This window comes from Podarcis bocagei (assembly GCF_964188305.1).
Source record: "Podarcis bocagei genome assembly, chromosome: 14".
Taxonomy (NCBI): Eukaryota; Metazoa; Chordata; class Lepidosauria; order Squamata; family Lacertidae; genus Podarcis; species Podarcis bocagei.
Window position 1 is genome coordinate 17581651 of NC_138139.1, and position 18187 is coordinate 17599837.

Below are 18187 nucleotides of genomic sequence, written 5' to 3' on the forward strand. Positions count from 1 at the left end.
CTCGGTCCAGTATACCTGAAGGAGCATCTCTACCCCCATTGTTCAGCCCGGACACTGAGGTCCAGCACGGAGGGCCTTCTGGCAGTTCCCTCACTGAGAGAAGTGAGGTTACAGGGAACCAGGCAGAGGGCCTTTTTGGTAGTGGCACCCACCCTGTGGAACGCCCTCCCACCAGATGTCAAGGAAATAAACAACCAACTGACTTTTAGAAGACATCTGAAGGGAAATTGTTAATGTTTGATGGTTTATTGTGCTTTTAATTCTGTTGTGAGCCGCCCAGAGTTGTTGATAAACCCAACCAGATGGGCGGGGTATAAATTATTATTATTATTATTATTATTATTATTATTATTATTATTATTATTAGCCTTGAGCAGGCAGTGTTGTGCAGTGGTTAGACTAGGGCCCTGTCTACACTTCCATTCATGCTATGCTTTTGAACAATTTGTGCCGGACAATTACCACTGGTCTGAGGGCTTTTTCATGTATAGGTAAAGGTAAAGGGACCCCTGACTGTTAGGTCCAGTCGTGGACGACTCTGGGGTTGCGGCGCTCATCTCGCTTAACTGGCTGAGGGAGCTGTCGTACAGCTTCCAGGTCATGTGGCGAGCATGACTAAGCCGCTTCTGGCGAACCAGAGCAGCATACGGAAACGTCGTTTACCTTCCTGCCAGAGCGGCACCTATTTATCTACTTGCACTTTGATGTATACTTTGATGTATAAAGGTAAAGGGACCCCTGTCCATTAGGTCCAGTTGTGGCCGACTCTGGGGTTGTGGCGCTCATCTCGCTTAACTGGCCGAGGGAGCCAGCATGTGGAAACGCCGTTTACCTTCCTTGCCGGAGCGGTACCTATTTATCTAAGCTGCTTCTGGCGAACCAGAGCAGCGCATGGAAACGCCAATTACCTTCCCGCCGGAGCGGTACCTATTTATCTACTTGCACTTTGACGTGCTTTCAAACTGCTAGGTTGGCAGGAGCAGGGACCGAGCAATGGGAGCTCACCCCGTCGCGGGGATTCGAACCACTGACCTTCTGATTGGCAAGTCCTAGGCTCTGTGGTTTAACCCACAGCGCCACCCGCGTCCTGTACTTTGATGTATACTGACACTGCAATACAAAAAACCTGGACTTTATCGCTGTATTGGAAAAAATGTTAGTACTTTGGAAACCTGAAGATATTTTTTTCTCCCTTCCAATTTGGTCTGTTTGATGGCTTCTGAATGCAACCATGCGTGCTTTCCTGGGATTTGTATTCTGTGGGCGGTCTCCTTCCACACCTGCCCCTTCTCTCTGCAGCTGTAGCTAGAGGACAATTTTTCAGTTTCCCCTTGAACTCCCTCTGCTGCACTCCTGGTTCTCTCATTCCTGCATTTTCTCTCCCTTCAGTATAGCTCTTCCGCTTCGTGCACATCTCAGCAGTGCAATAAAATGGGCTGACCCCAAAGTAACCCTCCACCCCACCCCTGTATATAAAGGGGGTGGGGGAGACCATCTAGGACAGGTATGAAATCATATGTAGCAGAAGCAAAGCCTTTGACTCCCTTGGAATCTGCCAAACCCAAGTTCTAGTAAGTAGTTAGGCAGCTGGGAGCTCCATGTGGGCAACTTTTGACTGTGCATTATTATTATTATTATTATTATTATTATTATTATTATTATTATTATTATTAAAGATTTCTTAATTTACAAAGATACGTGCATTATCTCTTTTTTCAAGTTGTGTTTTCTACATATCAGTTTCATTTGTTGTGAGACATTAGTGTTGCATACAGTGTTAGGTTAGGAAGAAAAGAGGGGGACAGAGGGGAAGGGGGAATGGTGAGTGGGGTGGGGTCGGGTAGCAATTCTTCTACTTAGTGTATGTGTGGGGTTTTGTGCCAGCATCACTTGTGTGGGTTCTCTTACTAGTCGCTCGTTGTATTTCCTTGGTGGTGAGAGAGGTTGGGGGTGGCCTAGGGTATGATTGGTTGTCTTTGGTTGGCTGTAGTGAGATTTGTTATTGTGTGGGGGGGGTATGTGTTTGTGTGTGTGTGTGCTTTAGGATCATGTTACCCAGATTGATTCTTATGCTGTCAGCAGATTCTTCTTGTTGTCTTGTTGGGCTGTGTGATAAAGGGGAACCACACTGGGGTGAAAACGTCTTCTATTTGTCTCTGTGTCAGTTTCAGTTTATTGGTTAGTATTTCTAATAAGGCCGTTTCCCATACTATTGGTCCATGCTTACTCCTGACAAGTCTTTCCAGTGTCTGGCTATGATGCTTCTGGCTGCTGAGAGAAGGTGGGTTATGAGCTCTTTATGATGTGAGTGGGCATTATTATCTTGGAAGATGTTTAGTAGGGCCAGTTCTGGGGTGACTTCTAATACTTGCTTAATTATCTGGGGTGACTTCTAATACTTGCTTAATTATCTTACATATTTATCGTATGATTGATGTCCAGAAAAGTTGGATTTTGGGGCATTTCCACCACACATGGAAGTATGTGCCTATGGAGGTGCAACCTCTCCAGCATTTTGGTGAGGTTCTGGGCGTATTGGTGCTAGTTTCCAAGGTGTTAGGTAGCATCTGTAAGTAAGTTTCAGAGTGAGTTACTTTCTTTTCGCTGATATGGATTTAAAGGGAGGTTTAGACCACATACTGGTCCATTGGGTGGGGTTAATCCAGGGGTCAGCAACCTTTTTTAGCTGTGGGCCGGTCTACTGTCCCTCAGGCCTTGTGGGGAGCCGGACTATATTTTGGAAAAAAAAGTGAATGAATTCCTATGCCCCACAAATAACCCAGAGATGCATTTTAAATAAAAGGACACATTTTACTCGTGTAAAAACACCAGGCAGATCCCACAAATAACCCAGAGATGCCTTTTAAATAAAAGGACACATTCTACTCATGTAAAAACATGCTGATTCCTGGACTGTCAGCAGGCCGGATCTAGAAGGCGATTGGGCTGGATCCGGCCCCTGGGCCTTAGTTTGCCTACCCCTGGGTTAATCTCATAGCCTATGTCAATATATTGAAGGAAATATGAAAGGTCTATGGCAGAGGTTTTCAACCTTTTTCAGTCTACATCTCCCTTGACCAACTACATTGGCTTCAAACCCAGAAGCCCAATTATGTCACCCCTTGCCTGCAGAGCCAGCAGCCCCTCACCCTAACACCCTCCCTTGTGGAGTGTTTCCTCAGGCTCCTCTCCCCTCTTCAGTCTCTGAGCTGCCCACCCCACCCCAAATAGAGGTGCCTCCTTATGCTGCCCCCCCCAGGGTCTGGGAAGAAGATGCTCCCAGCCTTAGTGGCCCAACGGAGACAGAGATCTGAGAGACTGTCAGAGGAGGGAAGGGAAAAAAGAGGGACAGAGGCCAGTGTTGCCTGTGGCACCCCTGACCATGATTCATGGTAATGGTAAAGGGATCCCTGACCATTAGGTCCAGTCATGGCCGACTCTGGGGTTGTGGCGCTCATCTCGCTTTATTGGCCAAGGGAGCCGGCGTACAGCTTCCGGGTCATGTGGCCAGCATGACTAAGCCACTTCTGGCGAACCAGAGCAGCGCACGGAAACGCCGTTTACCTTCCTACCGGAGCGGTACCTATTTATCTACTTGTACTTTGACGTGGTTTCGAACTGCTAGGTTGGCAGGAGCAGGGACTCAAACCACCGTGGGGATTCAAACCACTGACCTTCTGATCGGCAAGTCCTAGGCTCTGTGGTTTAACCCACAGTGCCACCCATATCCCTTCATGATTCATGGTACCCTGCTTGAAAACCCCTGGTCTAGGGGATTGTTGTCCATATTAGCAAGAAGTGTGCCTCCTACAAGACAGCCTTTCCCAGCTGTGGCTGCCTGTAATGTACGCATTATCATTATTATTTTCCTTTAACTTGGAGGTCCATATGCAGTCAGTGAACTGATCTGTTCAAATTCCAGGATGAATGAAGAATAGACAAAACACACGAAATGACAGGAAACAGGAACAAGGAGACATTATCATTCATAAGGCTTGATGGGGATAATTGCAGACCTGTCAGAATTTTGGCTCGCAAGAGAGTATTTCTGGAGCGGTAGTACCTTTAAGTTTGCTTCTTTAGTTTGCTGGGCACATTTGTGTTTCGGGGGTGGGTGCTCTGTGCTTGCCACAAATTGCACGGCGCCACCGCAAGCGGCTATTTTGTGGCAGCTTGTGGCGCGGTGCAATTTGCGCTGCCTGCAGCAATCAATTTAAACATTCGCTATGTGCAAATGGCTCACCGTGTGAAAAACAGTCCCCATGATGATCCACTTACAGCAGATTTCATGTGGTCGGGGTGATGTATAAGCTACCTTTTTTTTTTTTTTGCTGTGGAATAGGGAAGCTATAGGGTGACTGTAAGGCAGGTGTAGGGCACCCCTTGCCCTCCAGATGCTTCTGAACTACAACTCCCATCAACTCAGGCCATAGGCCATGCATGCTGGGGCTGATGGGACTTGTAGTCCAACAACATCTGGAGGGCCAAATGTCAATCTGTGTGGATTGTGCACTCAGCTTCAGTATCCTTCCCAGTTCTGTGGAATACCCTTTCTCTGCCTCTGATTTATCTGTTGGATTTATTGTTTGCTTGTTATCGAAGAAGGTCTCCAAGCAACGTACAGCTAAAAGTGTACATGATACCATAAAAATAAAAAGAAGTCCTGGAATCGCAGAATTATAAGGTAGGAAGGGACTCCAAGGATTATCTAGTCCAACCCCCTGCAACGCAGGAATCTCAGCTAAGGAATTCGTGACACATGGCCACCCAACACCCACTTAGAAACCTCCAAGGAAGGAGAGTCCACAACCTCCTGAAGGAGACCATTCCACTGTCAAACAGTTCTTAATGTCCGAAGGTTTCTTTTGATCTTTAGTGGGAATCTCCTTTCTTGTCACCTGAAGCCATTGGTTCGAATCCTACCCTCCAGAGCAGGAGAAAACAAGCTTGTTGCCTCTTCCAAGTGACCTTGTGATATTTGAAGATGGCAATCCTATCTGGAGAATAGGATTAGCCTGGAGAAGAGGAGGTTAAGGGGTGATATGATAGCCATGTTCAAATATATAAAAGGATGTCACATAGAGGAGGGAGAAAGGTTGTTTTCTGCTGCTCCAGAGAAGCGGACACGGAGCAATGGATCCAAACTACAAGAAAGAAGATTCCACCTAAACATTAGGAAGAACTTCCTGACAGTAAGAGCTGTTCGACAGTGGAATTTGCTGCCAAGGAATGTGGTGGAGTCTCCTACTTTGGAGGTCTTTAAGCAGAGGCTTGACAACCATATGTCAGGAGTGCTCTGATGGTGTTTCCTGCTTGGCAGGGGGTTGGACTCGATGGCCCTTGTGGTCTCTTCCAACTCTATGATTCTATGATTCTATGATTCCTCTCAGTCTCCTCTTTTCCAGGCTAAACATACCCAGCTCCCTCAACTGTTCCTCATAAGGCATGATTTCCAGACCCTTGATCATCAAATAACCAGACCCATTTGAAATGAATACTTGTAACTTAGACCTATGTAATTTAAATGGGCCTACTCTAAGTAGAACTTAATTGTTTCACTGTGCTTGCTTTTTTATCAAGTCTAAGTGGGTACGGGGGTGGGTGGGAAAGGGGAATTTTCCTGGAGAGTGCAGTTGGGGAGGCAAGAGTTAACTGTCCCTCCACAGCTGCAGTCTCCAGGAAGACACCCCCCCCCAAAACCCACACCAATTAGGCTTGAAAACAGCCTTCTATTGGAGGCACCACCATCACCAGTGAAGGGGAGGAACAGCAGTAGCAGAGACTGGGGCGAGGAGATTATTGGAAGGGGGGCACACAGTGTGATTTGTCATGTTCCCTGCACCTCCCTGGGAATGATCCTGGCTCCACAGGTGCTGTACCTATACAAGGAATGATCCTGTCTGGTGAGTGCATGTATGCATGCAAAAATCCTAAATCAACAATATAGCCCAGAACGCGTCCCCCCCCCCAATAGCATTTGTTTGCCATAAAAAATAGGTTTTTAAAACTTCGATTTTTAGCAGTAAAAATGGGCCATGGGTTAGCCTTCCTGTAATACATTCTGTTTTATAAATAGAAAAGATCACGTGGAGATTCTTTGAAAATGAAAATACTTCCTTCACTTCAGTTTCTCTCTCTATTTCCCTGTGCCTCCCTGCTTTAGGAGGTTCATATTCATTATAATCATTCTACATCTGGGCATCATCTTTTGACAATTGCACCTGTTAGTCGTTTCTCAGTTTGTCTCTCAAAACCAAGTGATCTCTTTAAGGTCACGGATATTTCTTTCCAGACTCGTGTTACTTTTTTTGGCTTTGTTTCCTCGTGGCTGAAAAGGGCCCATAAATTCTCCAACCCTTGAAAATTGGGCACCTAGAGATTTTTCCATTCTTATGTTCAGCTATGCAGTCCTTCGTTTGCAAGCCCTGATTTCCCCCCTTTAAATCCTTTACTTCAAATAAAATAATCTTTTTCAGTGCAACGTATCATTAATCTAAAGAACGCTCCAAGGCAGGTTTCCCCCCCCCTAAGACATAATAGGAAATTTACAGCTGGTTTTGTAAAGTGAGCTATAATTCCTCCGAGCACAGTTTAAAAGTAATTGCCCAGCTCAATTAAAAAAAAATTGGAGCGAGAGATCAAGAGAGAGAAAGAGATCATCTATAAGTCATATTTAGCTGTCATAAAGGCTGGTTAAAGGTAAAGGTAAAGAGACCTCTGACCATTAGGTCCAGTCGTGGCTGACTCTGGGGTTGCAGTGCTCATCTCGCTTTATTGGCCGAGGGAGCCGGCGTACAGCTTCTGGGTCATTTGGCCAGCATGACTAAGCCGCTTCTGGCAAACCAGAGCAGCGCACGGAAACACCATTTACCTTCCCGCTGGAGTGGTACCTATTTATCTACTTGCACTTTGATGTGCTTTCGAACTGCTAGGTTGGCAGGAGCAGGGACCAAGCAATGGGATCTCACCCCATCGCGGGGAATTGAACTGCCAACCTTCTGATCAGCAAGCCCTAGGCTCTGTGGTTTAACCCACAGCGCCACCTGCATCCCTAAAGGCTGGTGACCAACACATAATTATGAGATTTGATCGTAGAGAGGGATCCTCGTAGCTAGGGTTGCCACCTTTGGTCGGGCAAAATATGGGACAGCTTGGGCAAAATAAAGAACAGTTGGGTGGGGATTGGGGGCAGGTGCACTCTCATGACACCAAAAGTGAACAACAAAAGAGGTTTAAAGATGCTCTCAAGGCAAAATGTGGTATAAACACTGACAACTGGGAAACACTAGCCTGCAAGCGCTCTAATTAGAGAATATGTAAAGGTAAAGGTACCCCTGACGGATAGGTCCAGTCGCAGACGACTCTGGGGTTGCACACTCATCTCGCTCTATAGGATGAGGGAGCCGGCGTTTGTCCACAGACAGCTTCTGGGTCAAACCAGAGCAGCGTGCGGAAATCCCGTTTACCTTCCCACTGGAGTGGTGCCTATTTATCTACTTGCACTTTGACGTGCTTTCAAACTGCTAGGTTGGCAGGAGCAGGGACCGAGCAATGGGAGCTCACCCCGTCGCAGGGATTCGAACCGCCGACCATCTGATCGGCAAGCCCTAGGCTCAGTGGTTTAACCCACAGTCCCACCTGCATCCCACCAATTAGAGAATGGCCTCTACCAAAGCCATCAAGGACTTTGAAGAAGCATGAAAGGGAGAAACGAGATAAGAGGAAGGCACTTTGGCAAATCCTCACCGTGATCAACTCCTGCCTGGAAACCTATGCCCCCACTGTGGAAGGACGTTACAGATCCAGAATTGGCCTCCACAGTCACCTATGGACACACTGTTAAGACCATATTCATGGAAGACAGTCTTACTTGGCTACGAGTGATCGCCAAAGAAAGAGTAGATTTGTTTCCACACAGGCATCCGTCTACGTCCTTCATCAAGGCAAGCAAGAAGTGTTGTCATAGTTCAAGGTCATGTCCCAGCCAGGCGAAATAACTTGAGGATGTCTCAGTGGAGGGCTGGTGAGGACTGCGGACCGAGCAGAGTGGGGTGGCATGGGAAATTTAGTGAGGATGACGGAGTATGCGGACCTGGCAAGACTGACTCAAGCAAAGATGAGAGACCAAAATGACGAAAAATTCCTTGAGGACTGGAGACCTTCTATTGAGTATTTAAATAACTATCATAGCGAGATGAAAACATGAGCACTATTTGAAATATGAGCATCAGCGTTAGTTATTAAGATAAATAGGTTAGAATGGATGTATATTACATGTGGAATGTGCAGCATTTAAAGGTAAATATGGAAACTATGGAAAGGGGGGACAGGAAGTCAATGGATAAAGTAATTTATGGTCTATGACAAAATCTGTATAGTTTTTGTGTGTGTGAAAAATCAATAAATAAGTTTTAAAAAATAAAGTTAGTGAAGTTGGAGGGGGGACACAGAGAGATGAACTGGGTCCCCAGACTTGAGGTTCTCTACCTCTGCTGTGTAGAAAATCGTGCCGATTCAATACATTCCAACTCCTGTGACTCAGTGACTCAGATTTCATTAATCCAAGCGAGCAAGAGACATTGTCACACATTCCAGTCAGGCATAAACACTCAGGGAGGGTGAGAAGCAAGGCTGGTGAGGAGAGGCGGTGGTCTGGAGAAGGAGTGCAGCCTGGAAAGAATTCCCCCCTCTCTGTAAAAATAAGAAACAGAATAATAACAAAGGCCAACTATGAACCAAAAAATAAATGCAGTAACCTTAAAAACAGATGTTCAAACAGTAAGCATATAAAAGGTTTCCTTGATTATTTATTTATGTGAAGTACAACGCTAGCAACGATTCGGGAATTTATTAGATTTTTTTTTTTTAAACTGGAGTATCCAGATGGATTTGTCCTGCCTTGCAACAGAAAGTTTAGTGTTCCTCGCTCTAAATACCATTGCAAAATGAGTCTTGTTGCAGCTATTTTAAACTAGCCCCCTGGGAGCAACCTGAATGCTGTCCCCGCCTTTTTTCCCAGGCAGAGGAGCCAATTTATTGTGTAATCTTTATCCTGAATGGAAGAACTAAGGCAGACATTTGCCCCTGGTGGTCAGGCTAGAGTGTGTGTAATCTGTATCTTGTGCAGTCTGCAGTACAGAATATCGAGTGCTTTATTATCCCTTTATCTGGGTGCTGAACTGCTCTCTGAGAGCAGAGAATGGATGCTTGCTTCTATCCAAGAGCTGAAGAAGGTGATGCGATCGAGGAAATGTTGCTCCTGATGTATTCGCACTCAGCTGACTCACATTTCTCTTCTCTTTGTACTGCCTCAAACATGTACCATGAATAACAGAACCGTAGAATTTTAGAGAGGACCTTGAGGGTCCACTCTGAGTCCAAGCCACCCCACCTTCCTCTGCCTGCGCAAAAACTCCTTCTCCCAAACCGGACCAGGCCCCTCCAATCTCCCTCTCTCGCTCTCCCCCTGCCACCCCCCTGCCTGCGCAAATCCTGAGACTCCACCATAGCAGGCCTGTGCACTGCCAACCCCCCCTCTGCAACCCCCCCTCTGCCCATGCAGTTTTGAGGATGATGATGATGGGCTTCAATATGTGAAATGTATGAAAAAATGTGTCCCATTTGAAGTCCAAACAGGACAGGGGGTGTTGTTGCTGTTTAGTCGTTTAGTCGTGTCCGACTCTTCGTGACCCCATGGACCAGAGCACAGCAGGCACTCCTGTCTTCCACTGCCTCCCGCAGTTTGGTCAAACTCATGCTGGTAGCTTCGAGAACACTGTCCAACCATCTCGTCCTCTGTTGTCCCCTTCTCCTTGTGCCCTCCATCTTTCCCAACATCAGGGTCTTTTCCAGGGAGTCTTCCAGGGAGGTGGCCAAAGTATTGGAGCCTCAGCTTCAGGATCTGTCCTTCCAGTGAGCACTCAGGGCTGATTTTCTTAAGAATGGACATGTTTGATCTTCTTGCAGTCCATGGGACTCTCAAGAGTCTCCTCCAGCACCATAATTCAAAAGCATCAATTCTTGGGCAATCAGCCTTCTTTATGGTCCAGCTCTCACTTCCATACATCACTAGGGGCAGGGGGCTACTTTTCTTCAAATAAAGACAGGGGGTACTTTTCTTCAAATAAAGGGACAATTGCGTTTTTCTAAGGATGAGTGGCAACCCTCGTCTGAGGGCAACCTCCCAGAGGCCACATGCCAATGGTGGGTAAGGACAGGGAGCAGGTGGCGCTGTGGTCTTAACCACCGAGTCTCGTCGGAAGGTCAGCGGTTTGAATCCCCGCAATGGGGTGAGCTCCCGTTGCTCTGTCCCAGCTCCTGCCAACCTAGCAGTTTGAAAACATACTAGTGTGAGTAGATAAATAGGTACCACTGCGGCAGGAAGGTAAACGGCGTTTCCATGCGCTCTGGTTTCCGTCATGGTGTTCCGTTGCGCCAGTAGAGGTTTAGTCATGCTAGCCACATCTGTGGCCAAATGCCGTCTCCCTTGGCCTGAAAGCGAGATGAGCGCTGCAACCCCATAGCTGATTTTGGCTGGACTTAATGATCCAGGTGTCCTTTACCTTTCATAAGAACAATGAATGTAAACAATGATCATCAGCTTGTGGCAACACAGAGATGTGCTTTCTCACTGGTGGCACTAGCATTGTGGAATGCCCTCTCTGCTGAAATAGGAGTGGCTCCCATCAATACTGGCATTCTGCCGGCTCTTGAAGAGAAGGCAAGCATTCCTCTGAACTTGAACCCTGGGTTTTGCTTCATGTGTGCGTAAAGTGCGGCTGGGAGCACATCTCTGGGGAGAAGGTGCTTGCTTGTATCTCTGTGAGGCAAGAAGTCCCTTCTTTTCACTTTGCATGTGCATGTCCCACCCTGTCCCCATTTCCTCCTGGGAGAATCTTGCACACGCCTGTTCACTTCTATGCTCATAGATGGCTTAGAGGCCCGGGCATATACTGTACTAAAACCATGCAGTTATAGAGAAAGGGGGCCAGTTTACTTTCAAAGCTATGATATTAGCAGGAAAGGCAACAACAGCTTTAGGTTGGAAATATAGAGAAAAATGGACAGTAGAGGCATGGAATAGTTATTTGTTTGAACTTATTCAGTCGGACATTTTTGCAGTAATGTCACAGGAAACAATGTGGAAGATCAAGTCCACCACGATAAGGAACAGATGGAACTCCTATCTTAAGTGGATAGAAACTACTGGAACAAAAGACATTCGGTGGAAACTAAAGATGCTGTGCCTGTGGCTGAGGATAATTGTTTGAACCCTTCCAATGGATACGGGGGTGGGGGTGGGAAGGGAGGGGAAGGAAAAATTGTATGGGAAATTAAAAAATTGGAAGGAGATAATATAATGTATGTAAAAATCCCAAAATAAAAATAAATAAATAAAAATAGTCATAAATAAAAATTTGTGACTATGAAATGCGCGCGCGCACACACACACACACACACACACACACACAAGGTAAAGGGACTCCTGACCATTAGGTCCAGTCGTGGCTGACTCTGGGGTTGCGGCACTCATCGAACCAGAGCAGCGCACGGAAACGCCGTTTACCTTCCCGCCGGAGCGGTACCTATTTATCCTCTTGTACTTTAACGTGCTTTTGAACTGCTAGGTTGGCAGGAGCAGGGACTGAGCAACGGGCGCTCACCCTGTCATGGGGATTCAAATCGCCAACCTTCTGATCGGCAAGTCCTAGACTCTGTGGTTTAATCCTCAGCGCCACCCGCATCCCTACACACACACACACACACACACACACACACACACATCTTTGCACAGCCCTAACTCCATGTGCTTGGGAGTAAGTCCCCCCCCCCAATTCAGCGGGACTTACTTCTGCATAGATATGGCTAGGATTGTACAGTAAGTCTTTTTAAGCGACTTCCCAATACCTGTTTTTCCTTGTCCATAATCACAGCTGCAATATGCACTTTGAAGCATAATGGATTTGTTTTTTAAATGTTTAATTCAGATATAAATATGTATCTGCTCATTTGATATACAAATGAGATGGCGTAGCTTTGATGAGGGCAGCCAGTGTCACCTTTAAAATGGTATGTGGAAAAAAATGCTCTTAGATGTAAAATGGGTAGAGGTGACCAGCATGAAATGTACTTGAGAAAATTCTTGAGGCATGTTCTCTCTGCTTTTCTGTCCCCAGTGGAAGAAGCCTTAACTGGTCAGCTATCTGAATCAGTTAAGTCTCAGTTAAGATGTTTCAGTGGGCAAATTTCATTTTCCCGCAATATGGAAAGCTGCTTTTTAAAAATAAGAAGGGCAATAGCTTATAACCCTGCTGTTGGGCAGCAGAGGAACCAACCCCCACGGCAGGTTGACAGGAACAGACAAGACAAGGAAAAGTCCTTATCATCTGCATTTATTCAATATTCACAGAGAGAGGCTTAGAAAGGCAGCCTCTTGGAATAATGGTGTTGCTCTGAGTGAAACCCCACCCCCTCCGTCTCTCCCACTTCCTCATGAGTCAGCACTACGAGTGCTGGAGAGGGCCTTTTGCCTTTGAGCTCTTTGCTCTCCTACTTTCAAGGTCCGCCATGATTTTTTTTTTTTGGGGGGGGTCTAGAATGCTTTCTAAAGACCCTGTGTCTGTCAGCTGTCTCTCCCCTGGTGGTGCTTCTTCTTCCTCCTGTCCCATAATTTCCCAGCTTACCCGCTCATCTTCCTCTGAGCTGTGACCTCCCACAGACCCCTGTTGTAATTCTGAACTGTTTCCTTCTTCTCTGGAAGGGTCAGGCTGGGGAGGTGGTCTCCACCACTCCTCCTCTGCCCAGTCCCTGACACCCGCCTCCCACACCCACTGACATTTATTCTTTCCACAATCTTTATCCTATTTGATCTACATAACTCTCAAGAGAATTGTTGCTGTCTTTAGCACTGAGCCAAAAGGAGTTGTCTCCAGTACCGAGCAGGGAAAGGTGAAATCGTCAGTTTCCGTTTCTCTTGGTTTCTCGTTTTTCCAGTCTTAAATTCAGTTCTCCACATTTCCATATCAGTTTGTAATAATAATAGTAATAATAATAATAATAATAATAATAATAATAATAATAATAATCCTCATGAAAATCTGTCACCATTTTAGTGATAATTTCTTTTAATAGACAAATTATGCAAGCCATTTCCCCTAATATAATGCTTTTCTGTATGTTGTTTTCACCAGTATATGCATTTGTATGTAAACATTACACAGCTGGAGAACTGCATTGCAAAATTCAGAGAAATGCAAATTTCAAAGGGTTGCTTCACATATTGTTTCACAGAGTGCAAGTTAGGTATTATAATGGGAGTTGTTGTTGCTTGTGTGTAAGTCACTGACTTCCCTAAACTGCTTGTTTGTTTAAACCTTTCCCTAACTGAAGCGCACTCCTGTGCGTCTGCTTCAGTCGCTGGCAGAATCCGTTAGTGGGTGTTTCCTAAACTTTTTCCAACATAAGAATTCCTTGACAGCCAGTCTCTGCCTAGCCTCCCTGCGCGGAAGCCTTCTGCGCAGAGTAGGCGTGCCCAGCGGTGGTCCGGCACTCTCCCCGCTGATCTCACTGGAAGAGTCCCTGAGCCTTCCCTCCAAAGTGCTCTCATTCCCTCCTTCCTTCTTGGAGTCACCTTGATTCCCTTCCCCCTCGGAAACCCTCTCTCTCTCCTTGCTGGTTCCCTCTCCTGCACTATCGGGGCGACTTCTCTCTCTGCTGGTCTCCGATGTCAGTTCCATGACAGGTATGTTTGCTTTGAAATGTGCTGAACGCAACTGTGAGCCAGCGGCGGTGCTCTGCCGTGTTTTGCCAGTAGCTGCTGCCATAGACTTTAATGGGTCAAGAAAACTTTAAGTTTTGAACTATTGCTCAGAACTTCCAGAAACTGACAAAAGTGTGTGATCCTCAACTAGCTTGATTAAAGCACCACACTAATTGGAAGGGAATGTATAATAATAATAATAATAATAATAATAATAATAATAATAATAATAATAATAATATCTTTATTGTCATTGCCCCCTTCAGGGACAACGAAATTACTTGACTGCTCCATAAAAACACTAATTAAACAATACAGTATAATACAGCAAGGGAGATTAGATGACTTTCAAAGTCCGGGCTTCCCATTCAGGGCCGAGATCGCTCTGTATGATGTGCCTGTAAGAAAAATTGCATTAAAAAGGGTCAATGTGTCACTTTTTTGCCTGTCTTAATTTTCTGTATCTGTTGCCATTTTTATTGGCTTGGTTTGAAAGCTGGTTTGTTTGAGCTGCCATTCTTCTTTAGTTGGGACCTTGCTCGTTTTCATTTTCGGGCTAACAAAACATGGGCCACAGTAGTTGTATACATAAATAGCCTTTTTTGACACCTGGGAATTTCCATCTGAATTATCCCCAACGAAAAGGAGTCTGGGGTTGTTTTTTATTGAAGAGTACTTTTAAACATTTTTTTCAGTTCATCATAAATTATTTCCCAATGCTCTTTTACCCTTTTACAGGTATACTACATATGAAATAACGTACCCTCAACCTCATCACATCTCCAATATATACCACCTCCAATATATATCCAATATATACCAATATATACCACTCCAATATATATCTTCCAAGGAGCTCAAGGTGGTGTGGAATGTGGCCTCCCCCCCATTTCATTCTCATAACACCCCTGTGAGGCAGCGGGGCCCATGGTTGCTCTAGTGCAGTGTTTCCCAACCACTGTTCCGCGGCACACTAGTGTGCCGCGAGATGTTGCCTGGTGTGCCGCGAGATGTTGCCTGGAGGGAGGCGGGCAAGTCGGGCGGCGAGAGGCGGGACGGCGGCGAGGAGAGGCCGCCCAGCGCGGGGCTCTCGCTGTCTGGCTGCCTGGCTGCCTGCGAGCTCGGCGGGCAGCGCCTCCGTCCGCAGCGCCCGCCTCGCGGCTCTCATTCCCTGCCAAAGCTCACCCAGCCAAGCCGCGCTCTCCTTCCTGCCTCGCTTTGCTGCCTCCTCCCCCCCCCCACCCCCAAAGCTTGGAGGTTCCCCGGCAAGGGGGAGGGAAAAAAATTGAAACTTACACTTTTGTGCGTCCCTCCCGGCATGACGCTGCGCGCTGACGTCACGGGGCTGTAATGGTGGTGTGCCTCGAGATTTTTTTCATCAAACAAGTGTGCCTTTGCCCAAAAAAGGTTGGGAAACACTGCTCTAGTGGGCAGGTGGATGGAGGCAGCAGGCAAGGACAGGGGACTGCCACACTTGCCCTGCCCCGGGCACTGGCAACCCATGCTACACTGCTACTGTGAGGTAGGTTAAGCTAACAGATGGTGACTGGCCCAAGGTCACCCAGTGGGGATTCAAACCCTGTTCTTACAGGTGCTAATCCAATACTCTAATCATCGTGTCACATTGGTTCTCTACTCCTATTTTAAAGGAAGCAACACAGCACAGTCTTTAGCTGTTATATTTTGTTAAATGACGAATATAGAGAAACTAACACCTGGGCATAAAACAAGCTTTCAGGAGAGATTTGATCTTTGTGTGATAAACTGAATGTTTACCAGGACTTTTCTATTTTAAGGATGCTGCAAAACACATTCTCTCTTTCTCTCCAGCCTTGGAAAAGAAAAGAAAAGATGTTGCCTTTGTTCTGTTCTGTTTTGCCTTTGGTATAGATTCCTCAGCCGTGTTGCTTATAGTTTAGATAAAATGCCGAACATAAAAAAACCACACAACTTGACTCCTTTGCCCACTAGAAAGACTGGCTGCAGTTTTAAGACAGCTGAAATCTGAAGTTTTGCTGGATCATTTTGCAAGACCTTAAGAGGAGACACAGCAATTCTTCTGTGAGTAGCCTGAGCACTGCACCCAAGCAGCCATGGAGTCAGATGTTGAAGATGGGACCTCAGTCAATGCCAGCCAGTTTTTAGGGAAACAAAGATTCTGAGGGTTTTCTTTAAGGATAGTAGATAGTTCTGAGACAAAGGCATTTCACACCTTCAACTTAAAGGAGTGAAATAAAACAAAATAAACACAGGAGCTAGTTCTTTGCACAAATCACAAATGCTGACTTCAAGAGAGATGCTCCCATGAGAATGTAACGTGCCACACAATGCCTTTGTCCTCACACATTCCCCAAATGCCTGGAGATGTGATGTCAATAATACACTCAGCGCCAAGTGCAATGCAGATGCACATCTATTGTACAGTTGTGTATTCCTGCTTGTCGTCACATTATGTACCTGCCAAAATGGAGCAAGCTGAACAAAATAGCTGTGGTGGAGGAGAAAGAGGACAAGGTGGGAGCACAGCTCTCATAGTCTACACCACAGCCAGTGGGGGGGGGGGGGCGCTAGACAATGTTAGGCTGGAAAGAGATGGGACTCTTTTGCTACCCAAAATAGCTCTAGCAGCTATTTAACACGCTCTCCCTCTTTCTGAAACATGTGTTTATTCATTTCAGGGTTACCAACAGAATGCCACTGAGAACATCTCATCAAGCCATCCAACATGCAAACCCATGCACACTGTTCCCTTTGTCACAGAGCTGAGGGAGGAAGCTGGAGGAACAACACTCTTTCTCACTTCCTTGTTCAGCTCTTACGTGCTTTCCAAGCCTCAGGTTGACATCTGAGCAACTGAACAGAAGGCAGGGAGACCAAGGGGGTAGGAGAGAAAGGGGGCGGGGGGGGGGGAAGATTTGAGAGACTGTGTGAGGAGGAAAATGGCACGAGCACAGGGAAGACATGGGAGAGAAGCAACATTTCCTGCATCACCACTCATTTCCAAACTCCAAGGAAACCTTCCATATTGACCCTGCGCATCTGCCATAGGACAACTCTGGTCTCTCACAGAGGATTCTGGGTAATGTTCATGGGCACACACTTCGACTTCTTGTACATTCACCTGGCAGAATAAGGTAGTGCAATGACACCATCAAGGACAGTGACCAGGATGGTGAAGGGTTTTTGGAAAGCAGGTCCTATGAGGAACCGTTGACAGAGCTGGGTTTATTTAGCCCGGAGGAGAAAAGATTAAGGGGAAACATGAGCATTCTTCAAATAGCTGAGAGGCTGTCTTGCAGAAGGTAGAGTGGGCCTCTTTTGCTCCAGAGGGCAGGACCAGAACAAATAGGTGAGAATGGTCCATTTCACAACTCTTTACTGAACTGTTCACATCAGCATGGCTTCAGCATGGAGATGAGAAGCTGTGAAAGGTCTCAGTTGGAGTCTGAATGCAGCAGTGGACTGGATGAGGGTCAAGAAACTGTGCTTGGGCCTCAGCTACCAGCTGTGTATTAATTCCAAAGATAATTTCCTCACAGAGCCAGAGATTGATTCATAGGGCAGCTTTCCCCACAACTCTTCCCAGTGCCTGTAATCTAGAGAGAGCTGCAAATTTTGATCCCACCACATCTTCAACCCGAGAGATTGACCTACATGACCAGGTTAAGAAGAGCCCTCCTTGAGCAGACCAAAGGCCTAATCTAATCCATCGTACCGTTCTCATAGTAGCCAATCAAATGTCTATGGGAAGCCCACAAACCAAGCAGGAGCAGAACAGCCCTCTCCCACTTGTGAGCTCTGGGAACTGGCATTCAGAGGCAGGATCCTTGAGGCAACCTAGCCATCATAACAAGAAGCCTTGAAACAAATGGCTAGTAACAAACAGGGAGCTTACTTGGGTGACAGGGCTTTATAGGATCTGGTGAGTTCTGACTGCTTTGTGGAAGTCAACTTGTTTGAGATCACTGATGAACCTCCAAGGAACAATGGTGTTCCTGGAGTAGAGTTTGCAAAATGCTGTCCCAAAAAGATGAAGAAGGGATGGAAAGAACCACAAGGAAGGACTATAGCTCAGTGGTAGAGCATCTGCACTCCAAACAGAAGGACCTAGGTTCAGTCCTTGGCATCTTCAGGTAGGGTAGGAAAGATGCCTTGTCTGAAACCCTGTCCAGTCAGTGTAGACAGTTTTGGGCTTCTTGGACCGATGGTCTAAGTTGGTTTAAAGGAGCTTCCTCTGTTCCTATGCAGTTTTTTTTCAAAGGGATGTTGTGGATGATGGCAGTCCAACAATTCACACATTTGTAGCTTGTTACTGGTTTGTCTCTGTGGATATATGGAATGGAAACTCCTGACAGTCATCTGTTCCACAGGGGACCCGGAAGATGAAAGAAGGTTTTGGTATATGGTAGGATTGACAGCTACTGTACG

General features: G+C 46.3%; 1 long non-coding RNA gene across 1 annotated transcript in view; it reads right to left on the reverse strand.

The window, feature by feature from the left end:
- Nucleotides 1–490: 490 nt before the first annotated feature.
- Nucleotides 491–18187, reverse strand: part of LOC308573948 — a 74264-nt gene continuing 56567 nt past the window's right edge. Inside the window, exons 2-3 of the long non-coding RNA XR_014002270.1 lie at nucleotides 6746–7043; nucleotides 491–536 (exon numbers count right to left, since the gene is read on the reverse strand). This is a non-coding gene — a long non-coding RNA (uncharacterized lncRNA). The remainder of the gene's footprint in view (nucleotides 537–6745; nucleotides 7044–18187) is intronic.